Source organism: Dipodomys spectabilis, unplaced genomic scaffold (assembly GCF_019054845.1).
Source record: "Dipodomys spectabilis isolate Male_0828 unplaced genomic scaffold, ASM1905484v1 ptg000207l, whole genome shotgun sequence".
NCBI classification, from domain to species: domain Eukaryota; kingdom Metazoa; phylum Chordata; class Mammalia; order Rodentia; family Heteromyidae; genus Dipodomys; species Dipodomys spectabilis.
The window spans coordinates 11,716,762-11,733,121 of NW_024870884.1; the positions used below are offsets into that span (position 1 = coordinate 11,716,762).

Consider the following 16,360-nt stretch of genomic DNA (forward strand, 5'->3'; position numbering starts at 1 on the left):
TATGAAGGTTAACTAGGTAAGCCAGGTTTTACAGAGAGAGTTCGGGGACACACAGGCTTAAGGAGACAGGTGGTGTCCAGCACATCTAGAGAATAAGAGGGTGGCTTAATCAAGGCCAGAGAACATGCTTTCAGCGTGTATTAAATGTTTCACCCCTGGCCCTATTAGAAACAGGCTGCATGTGCTTTAAGAGAAAGGAGTTTAATAGCCCATAGCCCTTTATAAGCCTTCAGGGTTACAGAAAAAAGTTTGCTCAGAAAAGTCAAGGTCAAGAACTGCTCAATGATCCTACTCCTGTCCTCTTCTAGTCCCAGCCTGAGCCTGAGATCAGTTATGAAAATCAGATTTAAAGATATTGACTCCTTGTAGACAAGGCTCCCATTGACAGGGAAAGGTGAACACCTACACACATGCTTAAGGTCTACAACTAAAAGGAAAACACTGGATGTCTACTCACAGTCCACTGTCCTCACTACCAAGCACCACTTGAGAAGGCATGACATTGCAGTTGCTTAGATCCAACCATTCCCTGATTCCTGACAGGTTGATCCAATCCCATGTGTCTTCTGATCCTTTTTTTTTTTTTAAATCTCCATCCCAATTCTGTTATGATGCACACTAATGGAATGCATAATGCATCCTTCAGAAGTTTAGGTAAACACTATTCACAAGGAGGAGAAATATAGATTATTTAAGACTTTTCATTGCAACAAAAAGAAGGCCATGGGTTATGTTTTCTTCTCTACAATTCCAGCTCATTGGGCATGTAGAGGGTAGAACATTCTCAACACAGGGTGTCCAGCATTTGGAGGTCTACTTGCAGGGCTGAGGGAGGGGAAGTCAGAGGGAAGTTTACCCCCTCTCCCCCAGGCTGTATTTCTACATTTCCTCAGTGTCATCTTGCTTTGTTGAGAGATCTCATGTACTTTGACATCACCCAGACATTACTGTAAGCTCCCTCTGCCTATACAAAGTTGCAGCTACAGAAGACCATAGACTGCTTCTATATCAAGAAGAGAGAAGCATTCTTCGTGGTATAGCTCTGAACCAGCAAAGCTGCAATCACAGGGATGGGCGTCATTTGTTTGGTGGGGCCTCTGGTGTTGCCATGGGAGATGCCATGTTCATTGTCCTCCTGCAGTGTCTGAGCTTGAACAGCCTGGTAGAGGGAAATGCAATTGCCTGATATGAATGCTCAGGACACATGCTTCACCCAGGGACAGTACCACAGTCTCCCACAGCAGAATGTCCCATGGTGCCATGATGGAGGCTTTGGAAGCCTTTCCAGGGTTCTACAAGGCCAGCTGCTTCTGGGATGCTCTGCATGCCAGAAGGTTCCATGGGCACCAGCCTGTGGATTCACCAGTGCAAAGAAGGCACTTTCTCCATCACAATCAGAACTGATGGGGAATCAGTGACACCAAGTGTTACATTGAAAGCCCTGAGTGTTATAAAAAATAACTATCTGTCAAAGAAGGGTAAAAATCCAAGGAAGAATCTTTTAAAGGCAAGTGGCTCCATCCTATCACAGCAGTCGAATGCCAGCAATTGGCCTTTGGATGGCTGGCTGCCTCCTAGGTTCACGAAGTTTATCAGGGTCACTGTTGCAGCACTATCAGTTCAGCCTTTTAAAGACATTTAAGTCATAGGTCCTACCTTAGTTCCATTCAAGTCATGGATCCCACCCATGGATCCTTGCCTCCAGAGCACTTCATCTGTGAGACCTTTCAGTCAGCAGTAGAGATGCTAGGGAAAGGGTCAGGTCCATCTGAGGGCAGCCATATTGTTCAACTACCTGAGTCTCTCATGGCCAGGACTTTGAGTATTCAAGGCTACCATGTTTTCACTCCAAGTGCTCCACTTGTATATTCCCCAGCTCAGTCTCATCATAAATCATAATGTTGCTACTTCTAAGTCCATGACTTAGAATGACTTCATTTTAGACCATTTGTCTGTCCTACTAGACAAAGACAAAGTGACAACCCAGAGCCCTTTAGGAAGACACCTCCTTGCTATGGTCCTTCAAGGCTAGCTTGCATCAAAAGTTGCAAAAGCTCCCAGGAGGATAAGAGATGTGATAAGTGTATTCCACCACCTCCACCAGTAAAGAAAACAAAGGACTCCAAGCCCTCTGGTCCTTGCCCAGAGCAACATTAACAGCAAATGCAAGTTATCAGGGCAGAGCAGAGGGTGCTGAAGGAGCCGGCGATCTGTGCATGTCAAGCATCCCAGACGATCATTGCTATGTATTTACAAGTCTTACAGTGTGAACGTGATCAAACCCTCATTCAGACTGCCTAGGTAGTCCCTGATGGAATTACATGAACGATAGTCTGTGACCAATGTTTTTGTTCACTCCCAACCAGAGACCGTATCGTGTGTGTGCATCTACCTGGCGACTAGGGTGCTCCAGATTCAACTGCCTACTCCTCCCCACAGGTTTCTTCTTTATTTTTGGCACTACAGAATAGGAAATTTAAGAAATATGCATAGAGATGCTTTGGCTATACACCAGGAAATAGCCTAACTGAATTTCTAGAAAGGGAAGTAGAGAAGAGTGGCCTTTTAGGAAGCCAAGTTGAAAGCAAAGGGACTGAATCTGGATGGGACCCCAGCTCTGTCTACCTTGGGTGGCTTCTCCTGGGCCTTCAAGCTGTCGTCACCTAGATAGAGAAGTAAAAGCCAAAGAGAAGTCTCTGGCATCCCTTAGTGTGAAGATGGTCAAAGAGGAACCTGAAAATGTCACTGTACATTGGGCCTCTGAGTCGGAATTTGCCAGTTCTTCCAACATATGGCTTCAATTGTCTGTTAATACCATGAGGGCCTCTGATGCTGAGCTGTGAACCTGAAAGGGTTCAAGAGCTTGGAATGCCAGCTCAAAGTGCCCTCGGAATGCTCAGAGCTGAGCCTGAGTAAGGCCAAACAGCTGAGGCTGACAGAGGTAAAAGTTATTACCCCAAGTGAGTGGGGAGCTGCTTGAACACGATGAGTTTAAGGCCTTGGGGATAAGGTGGATGTCTGTTTTATGGAAGGAATGTTTTATTATTCCCTTTTGCTCCCTAATGATAAAGGAGTCAATTATTTCTATGTTTACAAATTATACCTCATTAATGTTTATAACCACAAGATAGATTGATACCCTCATGTGTGCACTGATCTGTAGTTGCCCCTCCCACTGAACTGAACTCAATAAAACTCTTCTTAGGGCACACTAGGACTTGGTAGCAGGAATCCCCTTCAGTCACCTGGCTCCCCAAGACCTCAGTTCTGTGGCCTGGTTTCCCATTATTGTCTTGTCCCCAGTCACAGCAGTCAGCAACACTTTCTTATGTATCAAGGAAGACCCTTCTGTCCAAAATACCCCATCACACAATTTAGTTGGACTTGCTGTCAGTAGGGAAGGGTACAAACACCTAACCCAGGATGAAATTAGTCAGCAAGAACATGAAATCTTCTAGAATGAATAAACCCTGGAGCTTGAACTTAATAAAAGGAACCTGAAGACAGACAGCAGGCTTCCTAAAGCTCTTACCATGGTGTAAGAAAAGACTGCAAGAGAAGCAACAAGACAGCAAGAGCAGACGTGTGGATCCGTCGAGGTCATGAACGGGGTCACGGGTCTAGATCACACACTCCCAGAAGACATTGCAGCAACAGGCGGAGCTGGCCTGGGACACACAGCTCGAGGTCCCCCAGCAGGTCCCTCAGCCACAGGGAGGGCCATTGGGCCACCACAACCACGCCTCTCCTCACCTGGAGGCCAGTGCACCAGAGACGACCCTCAAACAGATGTGGCCATAGAGGAAAAAAGTCCTGTTCTTGATTTAGAGCAAGCCCCGCGATCATTCCCACGCTGCTAAGCAGCACAGACACGAGAGGGTCCAGCACAGGGACCTGGGCAATGGTCTGCTCCTTCGAGGGGTCCACAAGGGCAAGCACCACGGCAGCAGCCGCTTGGGCCACGGCAGACACAGACGCCGACCCGTGCGTCATCCTGCGGCTAGGGGGTGTGCACTCAATCCCAAGTGATTAGCATGTGGGTTCTTCAATCTAGGTCTCTAGAAACACAGAGGACATTTTCTTTCGAGAAGAGCTATGTGGAAATTCTTTCACACACGAAAATGCCCTAGCAGTATCTCATAGCAAACCATGGTCAGGATCGACTGTACTTTATTATAGTTGTGTATTGTTTATTGCTATAAGAACTGGAGTGTGAATTCTGTAAAAATGTATCTTATTTTTATACAGATATAAGTGCAGACATTGTTCTGTTTAAGTGGTTTATTTCCTTAAATGATGGTGAATACTTTAACACTGCTTTGTCTGCACAAAGAAGTATTTGTCTGTGTAAAGTTTTTGACAATAAAATACAAATCTTGTTTTTCTAAAAAAGAAAAACACACACCCAGGTCATGAGTGCAATAGCCTGGAAATAGGGAATATCAAAAAATTGCATGGGGTTGAGAGTGGAGGGTTCAGCTCTGTAATCCGGAGGATTGGGGGAAGGCAGCTTTTTGCCTGCAACCCTCCTCAACCCGTGCCTTAGTTCTTGGCCCAGGCCTTGTTGGACATGTCTGCTGCTGGGGGAAATGGCCCCTGTCACCAAGCTGACCGTCAGGATGGATCAGTTGCCAGGGTTGAGCAGTGAGTGTGAGCAGACACTGGAGATGTAAAACAACAGCAGTCTTCAGGGAACGGGCTCTTCTAAATCCACTGATGCAGGTTTCTGTCTGGATTCTCCTGGACCCTTGCACAGAAAAGAACACCTTGAAAATCTCACCAAGAGGATAAATTATGAGGATAGATTCCTTGCCTTAGAAGATTTTGGGGTATAGCCCAGCTTGGAATAGGAGCCATTCCGATTCTCTGGAACATGATATCTTTCAGCTCATTGACCAGGATGAAAACAAGGAAAAAGAAGCATTTGAGTTTAAGAAGCTCATAACACCTGCATCTCATGGTTGCCTGTAGGCCCATGGACTAGACGAGGGTAAAGATGACTTCTCACAGAGGCAGCACTCAGCCCCAGCTCGGATGCTTTCATCACATGAAAGAGATGTGAGCCAGGGAATTTTGTTCCTCTTTTCACACTCCAGTCACCTGTGACAGCCAGCTTGTTTGATGAGGATGATGGCTTCATGGACCTTCTTGATGGAGAGAGTCTGAAGAACGATGTGGAGGCCCCATCGGGCATGGCAAGCCTCTGGACAGCACCCATGGTTATGAGAAGAGCTACAAATATTGGCAGTGGGTGGGGGCTGTTTGCCTCTCCTTCCCAGTGTGACACCAGCATTTGGTCAGCAATGAAGGGACTAGAACAATCTCCAGTGGAATCTCCATAGGGAAGCACAAAGTGGCAGAAGAGCTTGGCTGGAATTAGTCTTGGAGGGTCACATAATCTACAGGGTCCCTGAGATTCTACACCAGTCTTTGTCTCTGACAGATTCCTCCAAAGGGACCATAGAGAAAAAATATCAATGCATAGTCAATAGTATTTTACTAAAAATACTCCTTTTGGGAAAAAAGATTCATAGAAGCTTTTATGTGTTTCCTCTCAGACTTGAGAAATTGTAAATTTTCAGTGTGCTCAAGGCCGGAGGGTAAGGACACAGTTTATTATACAGCTCATACAGGTTGCTCTTGGGTGTGTGTGCTGTTATTGGCAAGTCAACATTTCTGATTTAAAAAGTTTTAAGTCTTGTGAAAAACATTTGTTTCACTGCAGAATTGTTTATAAAAATTCAATAAAGCCAGTCGAGGCTGGCTCACGCCTGTAATCCTAGCTACTCAGGAGGCTGAGATCTGAGGATCATGGTTCAAAGCCAGCCCGGGCAGGAAACTCTGAGATTCTTATCTCCAATAAACCACTAGAAAACTGGAAGTGGTGCTGTGCCTCAAGCGGTAGAGCTCTCGCCTTGAGCTGAAGATAGCACGAACAGCGCCCAAGCCCAGAGTTCAAGCCACACGACGGAAAAAAATTATTCACTGAAAATTGTGGATCTGTTTCCTACTAGTCACAGCATTTGTACAATGTTGCTTTTTAATATATTAAAAACAGGAAAAACAATGCTCAGGAGGAGGAATAGAAAGAGTATCTGAGTAGCCAAGAAGATGATGGCAATGATGGTAGTGATCCAAGCTCTCCCTGAAAACATCACTAGACAACACACCGAATTGTGGCTGGATAAGAAGTGGTCCCAGTATCTCAGTAGTCCCAGGCCATTTCTGTCCTAAGATGGCTAAAGCTACTTCAGCCAGTTCAGTGAATTGGATAATGACGTATCCTGAAACAGAAGATCACATCAGATGTAGGGAAAGAAATTACAGAAAGACAGCCCATAAACACACATTAAAAACTCAGGTGAATGAGTACAATAGCCAGGAAATTTGGGACTATCAAAAAATTCCATGGAATAAAAGCCCAAAGCAGATCAGGGGACCAAGATTAAGTCCCCATATACAGATACACAGCATGGCAGGGCACCTAGGTAAAAGGAAGACTAGACACTGCATGCTGCCTCCTGTTTTTGTCTCCACTTGAGCTATAAGACAGATTGTAAGGAAGAGTTCTGGCAGGCCACGGGCACACACTGCTGGAGCTGGACTTGGGTTCTCGCCTCATTCCTGACACTGTCCAAACACTGGCATCCTAATCTCCAAGCTGCCTTTGTCCAGGATCAACCAGGCCCTTTAGTGATGCTGACACATGCACCCCATCTTCCTGCTCTCCTGGAAGCTGCTGTCCCTTGGGCCACATGACAAACAGCAACCACGATTTTTGTACCCCTGCATCTAGCCTCACTCTCCAACAATAGAATCCCAGATATTGTCCATGGAGCAGGTAGGATTCTGAGCCACCTATGTAGGCCAAGCAGGAGTCTAATGACAAGTCAGAAGAGTGATCAACACCTTTGTCTCTGATAAGGCCAACACAGACACTAATTCAAGAGGGCATCAACTCTGGTTGACTTTTCTCATCTTCTAGACAGTTCTTGAATAAATATAAAAGCCTATCTGGCTAAACCAAGGCTAGAAGCAGCTCTACCAGATCACTGATTCTTAATGATGCATGCTTTCTAACGAAGACAATTCTCAATAGCTGAGTAGTCAAGGGTTTCCTTTTAGAATTCTAGACCAAAGAGAGAAGGCACAGACAGTGTCACTGAGTAGTAGGACTCCTGTTCACAATCACTGCATGTTACCCATGAAAAGCATTTGGCCAGGCCCCTTGGGGAACAGCCCCCATGGGCCATGCCAAACGGCTAAGGTAGTCTATCATGATGGTTGCTTTTCCTTTCACCTCAAATACTACCTTTGGGGCCAGCAATGTTGTATATTGATCAGAGGCAAGTTCTTCCTTAGGACACAGGTAAGTCAATAATGTCAGGGTTAAGGATTTCAGGGTGCTGAGCCTGCCTCATCCAGCAGGAAGTTCTGTCTCTTTACACCTCCAAGGTATAGGTTCTCTCCCCCACCTCAGAGCTTAAAGCTAGTGTCAGAATAGTCTCAGAGATTCTCCAGGCTGATGTTGTATAGGTTTGCGAAGCTACAAGAAGATCCTGAGACATTATCTCCCAAGAACTAGGCCTCTAAGTCCCATCTGACCATTAAGTTTGCTATACTCTGAGCCTCATCATGTAAGAAGGCCTACCTCTCCATTCCTGCCATGTCCATTGCTGAAGCCCTGTCAGTGGAGACCTGCTACATAGCAGTCAGATGTGAGCTCCATCTAGTCTAAGTAGCCCTCTCCGCCAGAAGACTGTGCTTCAGACTACAATAGAAATATAAGTAGATAGAAGAACTCTTTAATGAAGGGGAGCTACTGGGCATCAATCAGGGCCCCATGAGCAGGCCTCTGAGAGCAAACATACAATCTGATCAAAGTCACCCATTGTACTTGGGTATCACCAAGTGAAGTGGCTTCTGCTCACTCAGGAGGTGTTGAAGACAAAAAGAAGAGTCACAACTAGGAGCTAGCTCTTCCTTCTTCCCCTCTAAGAGACTCTGCATCCAAATGTAGACAGCAAGCACTGTCGATCTCCAGAGATAGTCTTAAACTACCATTTACTAGCTAATGCCCACAGAGAACGTTGGCTTTCTAACCTCCCCCCTCCCAATTTTTGATAATGGAAACAGAAAACGTCTAAAACTGAAGCTTCTGGAAAAACACTTGTTCTTGCTGGTCTCCTGTCTTTCCTAAAACTTGGCCTTGGCCTCCCATTGGGAACTTTGAATTTCTTGCCTAATCAGGAGAAAAGGAAACAGACTTTTGCCAGTCAAATATTGTGGAAATAGCAGCACTAATGGTATCATCTGCTATTATTTCACATGGAACATTATGAACATGATAGATTCTTATGGCTAGAATAGGTCTATCATTTAGATGCTCCTAGATATTAAGAATAAAGGCTTATTAAGAAGTGGAAGCCAAACTATCCTAGAAAACAAGGCATCTCTAAAAGATGAAATAAGACTCTCCATCTACTCTAAGACTAGATCTAACCAGATACAAGACATGCCACTAAGTTGTGAATTTTTCAACCAGAAAAATACTTGGGGTCAATAGGGCAAAAGCTAAAGTACCAACACTCACCAATGTGAGCAGACAGAGCGAAGGAAAGAGGTTAGAAGACAGCATATGCAATCTGAGCTCATTTCCCACATGGAGGGAACTAGAACAAGTACCAAATTGTCTCTGTAGCCATCTCCAGAGATGAAACCATGAAGTCATTGATGAATGACTTTGCTTTCTTTAATGGCAGTATACTGCTCTGATCAAAGAGAAAAGCTAAAAGCAAAGAAGACTCTAGAGAAGTGCACTATGTGTTATTTCACTAAAGCCAAAGGCTTGATAGACATGAAACTCTTAGAAATGGTCCCTGTATAGCCTCCTCTGTTATTTTTAATGTGGTCAGTCATGGGGCTTGAACTCTGGGCCTGGGTCCTGTCCCTCAGCTCTTCAGCTCAAGGCTAATGCTTTACCACTTGAGCCACAGTGCCACAGACTCTGCTGTTCTATAGGAAAAGTGTGCTTGTCTCCCACACCAGAGATGCTTGAAAAGACATGTATTGTCAGAACAGTCTCCAAAGGGATAGGAGTGGTGGATGAGGTGCTCCATGGCCAGATTTGGTTACACCACCTCTCTGACAGGAAGCCCACCATGACTGGTAATAATTTGCACAGGGTCTGCATGAGGGATAAGAAAACAAACCCTTCTTTCCAAGCTTGGTTGTTTCCACACATTGCAGAAAATTTAACCTTAACTGTACTTTGCCACTTTGAGACAGAATGATTGAATGCAATGGAAAGTTCTGGATAGGCAAGTCACAGGCCAATTCCAATTATGAAAATGTAAACAAAGCATTAAAAAGTTAAGCTAATTATGACCACATCTTGATATTATAAATGAAGTAATCCAGACCCAAAGAATCACAGGTCCATAGTTTCCCTTATTGGCAATAATTAGTATATGTCTAGGGTAATCTTATCAGATGAGCAGAATAGCTCAAAAGCTATGCACATACCACCATATAAGATGATGCTAAGGGAAATGAACTCCAAGATATGGACACAGAGGTTTTTCTTTGTTGTTTTTAATGTACTATGTGATTTCTTGTTTCTCTTGTCTGTTCTTCCCCCGATGGTATATCCATCCCCTGTTGTCACTGTATTTGATTTTGGTACCCTGGATTGTGTATATGTTTATTTGAATTGGAAAGAGAAGTGAACAACAGAGTCACGAGACAAAGGACAAGGGGGAACCAATGCAACAGTGACATACACAAGACAAGATGCAACTTGAGGGGGATTGGGGAGATAGGGAGAGTAGGAGAAAAGCGACGGAAGGGGTAAGAAGTTCAACAAGAAATGTACTTATTGCCTTACTTATGTAACTGTAACCCTTCTATACATCACCTTGACAATATTTTTAAAAAGCAGTGGTGCTGGGAAAGCTGGATAGCAACATGTAGAAGACTGAAGGTAGAGCCCTCTCTTCTCACCCTGACAAGCTATTCAAAATAGATCACAGATCTTATGGTGAAGACCTGAAACTGCTAGGGGAAATCTGACACACACAGAGAGACAATTGTCACACTCAAGAGGCAACACACAGAATGGGAGGAAAATCTTTGGCTATCAATCTTTTAGCTGATGAATAGCTGGCAGATTAAATAGTCCCTAAAACTTACAAACACCCATAATGCCCTAATAGTCATCTACTCCAAAGATTGTGGATATCACCAGAAGATTCTGGGACATGATTGTCCTGAGCAATCACAGGAAGAAAGCCCACTTGCCTGTAAAAGAGAAAGCATGAAAATTTCCTGCCACATATCCAAACTACACTCAAGAGCAGTTCATTGACCTTTAGTGTGGGTATTTGCTAGAATGGAAGAAACTCAATAATCTTGAGATACTTGTGAATGCATGTCTGAGTTACTTATGTTAAGCTCACAGTGAGCTTAAGATGAAGAATATTGTCATTTCAAGGGTGGAAATCTCCCTCAAAAACCTTTTGAATCCTAACCAACTTTACCCAAGGAGATGTCTTTAAAGGCTGTGTATTTACAGAAGTAATTCAAGTTAAATTGAGGTCATTTTGATCACGTATAATCTAATAGACCCAGAGAGGGCTTCACCATGACCAGAGCAATCTTGAGGAAAAAGTATAAAGCTAGAGCTATGTTTGACCTCAGAATATACTACCAAGCTATTGGAACCCAAACAGCATGGTGCTGGGATAAGAACAGCAGAACAGGACAGAGACCAGAAACAAACCAGTATTTTTAGGCAACTGATTTTCAGAAGCCCAAACAACACAACAGAGAGAAGGTCCTCATCAATAAATCAGGCTGGGAAAACTCGATAGTCATTCTTGGAAGCTAGACCTCTAACTCATACACGAAATCAACTCAAAATATAAGACTTCAAAGCAAAATCCAAACATTGGACTCAAAACAATGAGACTCCTTCTCCAAATGCCTTGGTCAGAAATGTTTTGGATGACAGATCATGGGGATGTATTGGAAATGACCAAATTTAAAGAGGTAAACATGAAATTGCTATATTTTGTGTATGTGTACCTTACACACACCTGAACTCATTTGTACAGTTGGTATGCCTTGGTTTTGACTACAACCTGTCACCTATGGTCAAGTAGAATTTTCCATTTCTGGCATTGTGTGAACATTTAGGAGCATTTTGAATTTTCTGAATTAGACCTCAGGGAATATTGTATATCATAGGTCTGAGCAAGGATTTTGAAAAGTAAGATCTCCAGAGAAAAAACAAATGAATGGGGCTACCTCAAATTAAAACTTTTATGCAAGGCAAAAGAAACAGCCTAAGAAACCTAGAGAGTGGAAGAAGACATGTGTAAACAAGCTGATGAGGGCATAATATGCAGAAATTATAAATTCAGTATCAAGAGAATATACAATTGCAAGTGAAAAAAGACCTGAATAGATAGTGCAAGAAATCTGCAAAATACCTACCAGGCCTATGAAAAATATTGCTAATTAGGATTATATAACTCACAAAGCCTCAATAGATATCACCCCTCTCCAATTAGAAGTCTGCTTAAGTTTAAAGTTTTGAAGAACATTATATACTATTGGTACAGTAGTACAACCCTTATGGAAAACTGTATGGTAGTATGTTTAAAATTCATAGACATGAGCTAGGAACGCAGTTTAATGGTAAAGTGTTTGCCTAGCATGCATGAAAGCCTGGGTTCCATTCCTCAGTATCACATAAACAGAAAAAGCCAGAAGTGGTACTGTGGTGCAAAGTGGTAGAGTGCTAGCTTTGAGCAGAAGCAGCTCAGGGAGAGTCCCCAGGACTGCCTGGAGGACTTCCCAAGGTCAGGCAAAAAATAATAAATTTAAAGACACAATTACCATGGGATCCACTACTGGTTATATAGCAGAGATCAAAGTCCTGTCTGCACTGCTGTGTTACTGCAGCATTACTCAAAGAAATTTGAATAACTCACAAGATATAGATTCACCCTAAGATAAATGGATAAATATAGTTTGCCTACACAGTGGAATACTACTCAAGCATAATCAAATGCTATCATTTATGGCAATATGCATGAACCTGGAACAGTGCAGTGCTGAGGTACAGAACAATAATCTATGGTCTCAATGTTGAAGCATCTCACCTTGGGAGAATAGTAGTCAGAGGCTGGGAAGATAGGATAAGGAAGAGTGGCCAAAAAGTACCAGCTCAATAGAATGGATAAATTCTAGTGTTTGATGCCCAGGAGAGAGATTATATATTGAATATTTCAAAAATCTAGGAGGAGATTTCCAGTGTTCTTACACAAAGAACTGTAAAGTATTTGAGATGATAGCATTCATATATGATACTATGCATGTAAGTATCAGACTCTTCCCCATAGGTATGCATGTATGTCAGTGAAAAGGTTTGAAGAACGTCTTACAATCTAAGACCAGAGTAGTAATTCAAGGAAACATTTTAACAGCAATAACATCCAACTAGGCTTCATCATTTTGCATCAGTATGCCACTGAGTTCATTTCAATGAATACTTTAATCCATTCCATTTTAAGCCTCTCTGCTGGGAGGCCTCCATGACAGTATCTGACTCCAGGACTGCTCTATGAATCTTCCTTTCCCCCAGGTGAGGAGAGTTGCCAGCTATCTACAAGGCTGGCCATCTAATCCTGGACAACCATCAGAAGTACAAGGATAAAGAACACAAGTCTAAGGGATTCTGAATTATTCATAGGGTAGGAAGGGGAACCCACCTATAAAATGGGTCCAGAGACCTTGAAGGACCTTCACACTGGATATTCAGCCTCCAGACGAGCCTAGGCCCCATTATTAGCCAAGAACCTACAACATGCCTGTACATTCCAATAAAAATAGAAATAGACCCATGAACTGGCAACTTGAGAGCCTGGGAGAACCAAAGAATGTGGCAAGTCTTACCTGCAACATGAGAACAGTGCTTTACCACCCTATAAGGAAATGGGATCCATCAGACTTGGAGAAGGACCAGAACAGACTGGAGACTCCCAGTTACAACCAGATGCTGCTCACACTTAATCCCAGGGCATTTCAATTCCTTCACTACCTGCCAACTACACAGACAGATTTGAGTTTCTACTGTCCCTTTGTCAGTTACTCCTTGCAAAAACTGGTACCATGGTGTCAGGCAGCAAACCCTTGATTAGAATCTCAGGAATCAAACCTAAGAATAGCACTCACAAATCTCAGATGTCCTTGTACAATTTCTATGTGTGGAAACACAGCTATTACCAAAAGCTCATTTCCAGAGGTCAGGGGCATCAGATTAAAGGCAGAGGATACTTCACTGAAAAGGTATTGGGCCCTAAGTATAGCAAGGAGCTTACAAACTTCATGACTCTACTTCTATTATGGTAGCTGCCTCCAAAACTGTTAAGAGAAATACCTGGGCAAGGTTGAAGATACCAGTAACAGGCCACACAGCAGGAAACACTCTTAAAGTTTTACAGGGAATCAACTCAAGGCCCGAGATCAATGAGATTTACCATGATCTGTTAAAGCATCTGGGTATAATAATACATAAGAAAAAGCAGTAATTGAGAAAAGTAGTTACACTAGGTCCCAAGAAGCTGGACTAAGAAAGCCTGGCAAGTCATCAAATCCAGCTGATTGGGACTACACTGACACTGTCTACGATCCCTAGGTAACCAGAATGGAGGTCCTAGCTTTCAGCAGGGGCCCTACAGGCTCACCCTGTGTTTCCCAGATGACCACCAGCCTCAGAGGGGACACTTCCAGAGCCAAGTCCCAACATCACCTAGCATGACTGGGGCATAGCCAGCTAGCTTTCCAGATCACCTTTCTAATCATGAATAGTAATCACAGACACCAGAAAATTCTTCCAATTCCTATTCCACCAAGTCTCTGATGTAGGTGTATAAAGTTTTTGAGAGATATACCTGGCCAATGGACATAACCCATCTAACAACCAGATCCAGGATTAAGCCTGAATAAAGCAAGATGTGAGCAAGACGTGAGCAGCTGTTTACATCATCTTCTCTAAGTATTCTGGACCCAGACTGTGGAGACCAAATTGACTAATGAAGCCAACAGCTAGATGGAGGGAATCAGATTATCTGTCATATCTGAAAGTGACTATAGGCCCCTAAAGGGATATAAACTTATTAGTCCATTCCAAGTTGTAATTCAAATCAATCAGGGATTGGACCTACCACCTAGACTGAAAGGATGGGGGCAGAGACCAATAAATAAAACTCAAGGTAAAGGGTGGGAAGGACTCCACCCTTTGAAATATAGGCTAGAAAAACACCTGCCCACAGACACCATCCCTCATAGAAGAGAGAAACAGGTGGCCTGGAAACCCAAGGCCCATATTCATGGTGATTTCATAGTCAAAGGGAAGCCTGAAGGATGATGCATAAGGAAAGTAGACTAGACACTGAAGCAAGAGAAACTCCAGGCCATAGACAATGTGGAGCAAACATGCTCACTCATTCAGCAAGACCACAGTTTGTATACTTGATATATATTACCAAACACCAGAACCCTGAAGAGTGGGCATGGGCCTGGCCAATGACCCAGAACATGCAGGCTCCTCAGGAGTCTTGTCTTGCAGAGGCTACAAAAATATTTTCATTCCAGAGAGAACTTTGGCTACCCAGGAGTTGGCAGAAGTGGGTCTTACTCAAAGCTATCCTCGTCTGAGTGAAGGTTAAAGGCCATTTCCTCTTCAAAATGAAGCTAAGCATTTTTAGGAAAGAATGAAGTCCAAGGAGGAGAGAGAAGGACCATTACTATCTCATGGTCATGAAGCTTTCAGGTGAAGAACACCTGCCCACAGGGGAAGTATGGGTCCTGAACTAACTCTGAGCCCACATATGATAGACAATTCCCATATTTACTATGCAAACAGTAGACAGAGACCACTCCAGGGACAGAGCTCAAACTGTCCCAGGCAGGCAAAAACCCTCCCTGGAAGGAGACTGATGCTGAGGCCAACAGCTGACAGCCCCACCCCAGGCCATACCATTCCATGCCAATACCAAGGACAATAGCAATTTCATGATAAGAGAGGGGTCCTAGAAGAAAAAACTCCAGCAACCAAGACCCAGCAAGGAACAAGGGGCTAAGCTGCATGACCAACCATAAGAGAAAATGTCCATAGCAAGATGACGTTACCTGCCTTTTCATTAAGAACAAGAATCAGAGGAAGATGCTGCATGAGGCCAGAAGAAAAACACAGGGGGAGGGCTCTTGAGAATCACCTCATACCTGCTCTTGCTCAAGCTTCTGGAAGACTCTACCCCATTCTGGCCACTACCTCCCAGGAACATGTACTGGGAGCCTCCAGCAAAGAATCCAAAGGAATTCATGATATACACAAAATAGGCAAGACCTGTACTTGGAAAATAATTCTTGCATCTTCTGCCCACAGGAAACTTAGAATTTTTCTGTCCTCATGAACAACACCTGCCATAACAGAACCTGAAGGGAACAATGGACTTTCAGCCAATCATGTACATCAACATCTTCAGCAGCTCAGCTTCTCAGCAGGTCAGGTAGACCCATGAGATCAATGAAGGCTTAAAGTACTTGAGGCAGTGACCACTTTTTGCTTGTTTAAACCTAAGATCAGCAAATTCTGTCTAGCAGAGAAATACGTGGTGGTAATCCAAACACCTGGTTGGTTGTGTGGCCTTCATAAGCCCTGAAAATCTTTAGTTTGGGGCTCTCCTCCTAGGCTGTGCTGTGTCGGTGTGCAGGACGAGGCCTGAGCTGCAGCCTGACTAAATAAAACTTTAGTACCGCTGTAAAGTCTGACTCTCGGTGGTCTTCTTGGTGGGGGTCCTGTGACCTGGGCACAACAATCAATTCACATCCTCCGGACAGGCTGGATGGTTCAGAGGCCATCCATTGTACAGACACCAATGCCTCTGCTGTTTGTTCCACAAGACGTGGACAGAGCCTTTGCAGGGATTCAAACTGAACATCCAGGTGTTAAAGGCAGATATCTAAGCAACAACCAACTCAACTTCCTAATGGCCAAGCCATTCCTACCTAGACCAAGACAACATAGTGGGAGGAAAAGAAATTCAAGAGTATGTCTATGCACCTTATATTCATATACTGTTTTGTAGAATGGAAACTTCTTTCTATAACTACTTAAAGATAATGATAATAATAGTAATAATATTGTAAACAAAGAGTATGTGTCTGAAAAATTCTCAATTATCATCGGAGACAGTTAGGGTCACAAAGAAACTAGTGCAGCTTTGATGTCTGCTTCACTCCAAAATGCTATTGCCCACATGGGCAGGAATTGGGGACATACAAAGACAAG

At 43.6% G+C, this 16,360-nt stretch overlaps 2 pseudogenes; both read left to right on the forward strand.

The window, feature by feature from the left end:
* Positions 1-1,108: 1,108 nt before the first annotated feature.
* Positions 1,109-4,029, forward strand: LOC122122226 (annotated as a pseudogene).
* Positions 4,030-4,570: 541 nt separating this feature from the next.
* On the forward strand, positions 4,571-13,836 carry LOC122122227 (annotated as a pseudogene).
* The last annotated feature ends 2,524 nt before the right edge of the window (positions 13,837-16,360 follow it).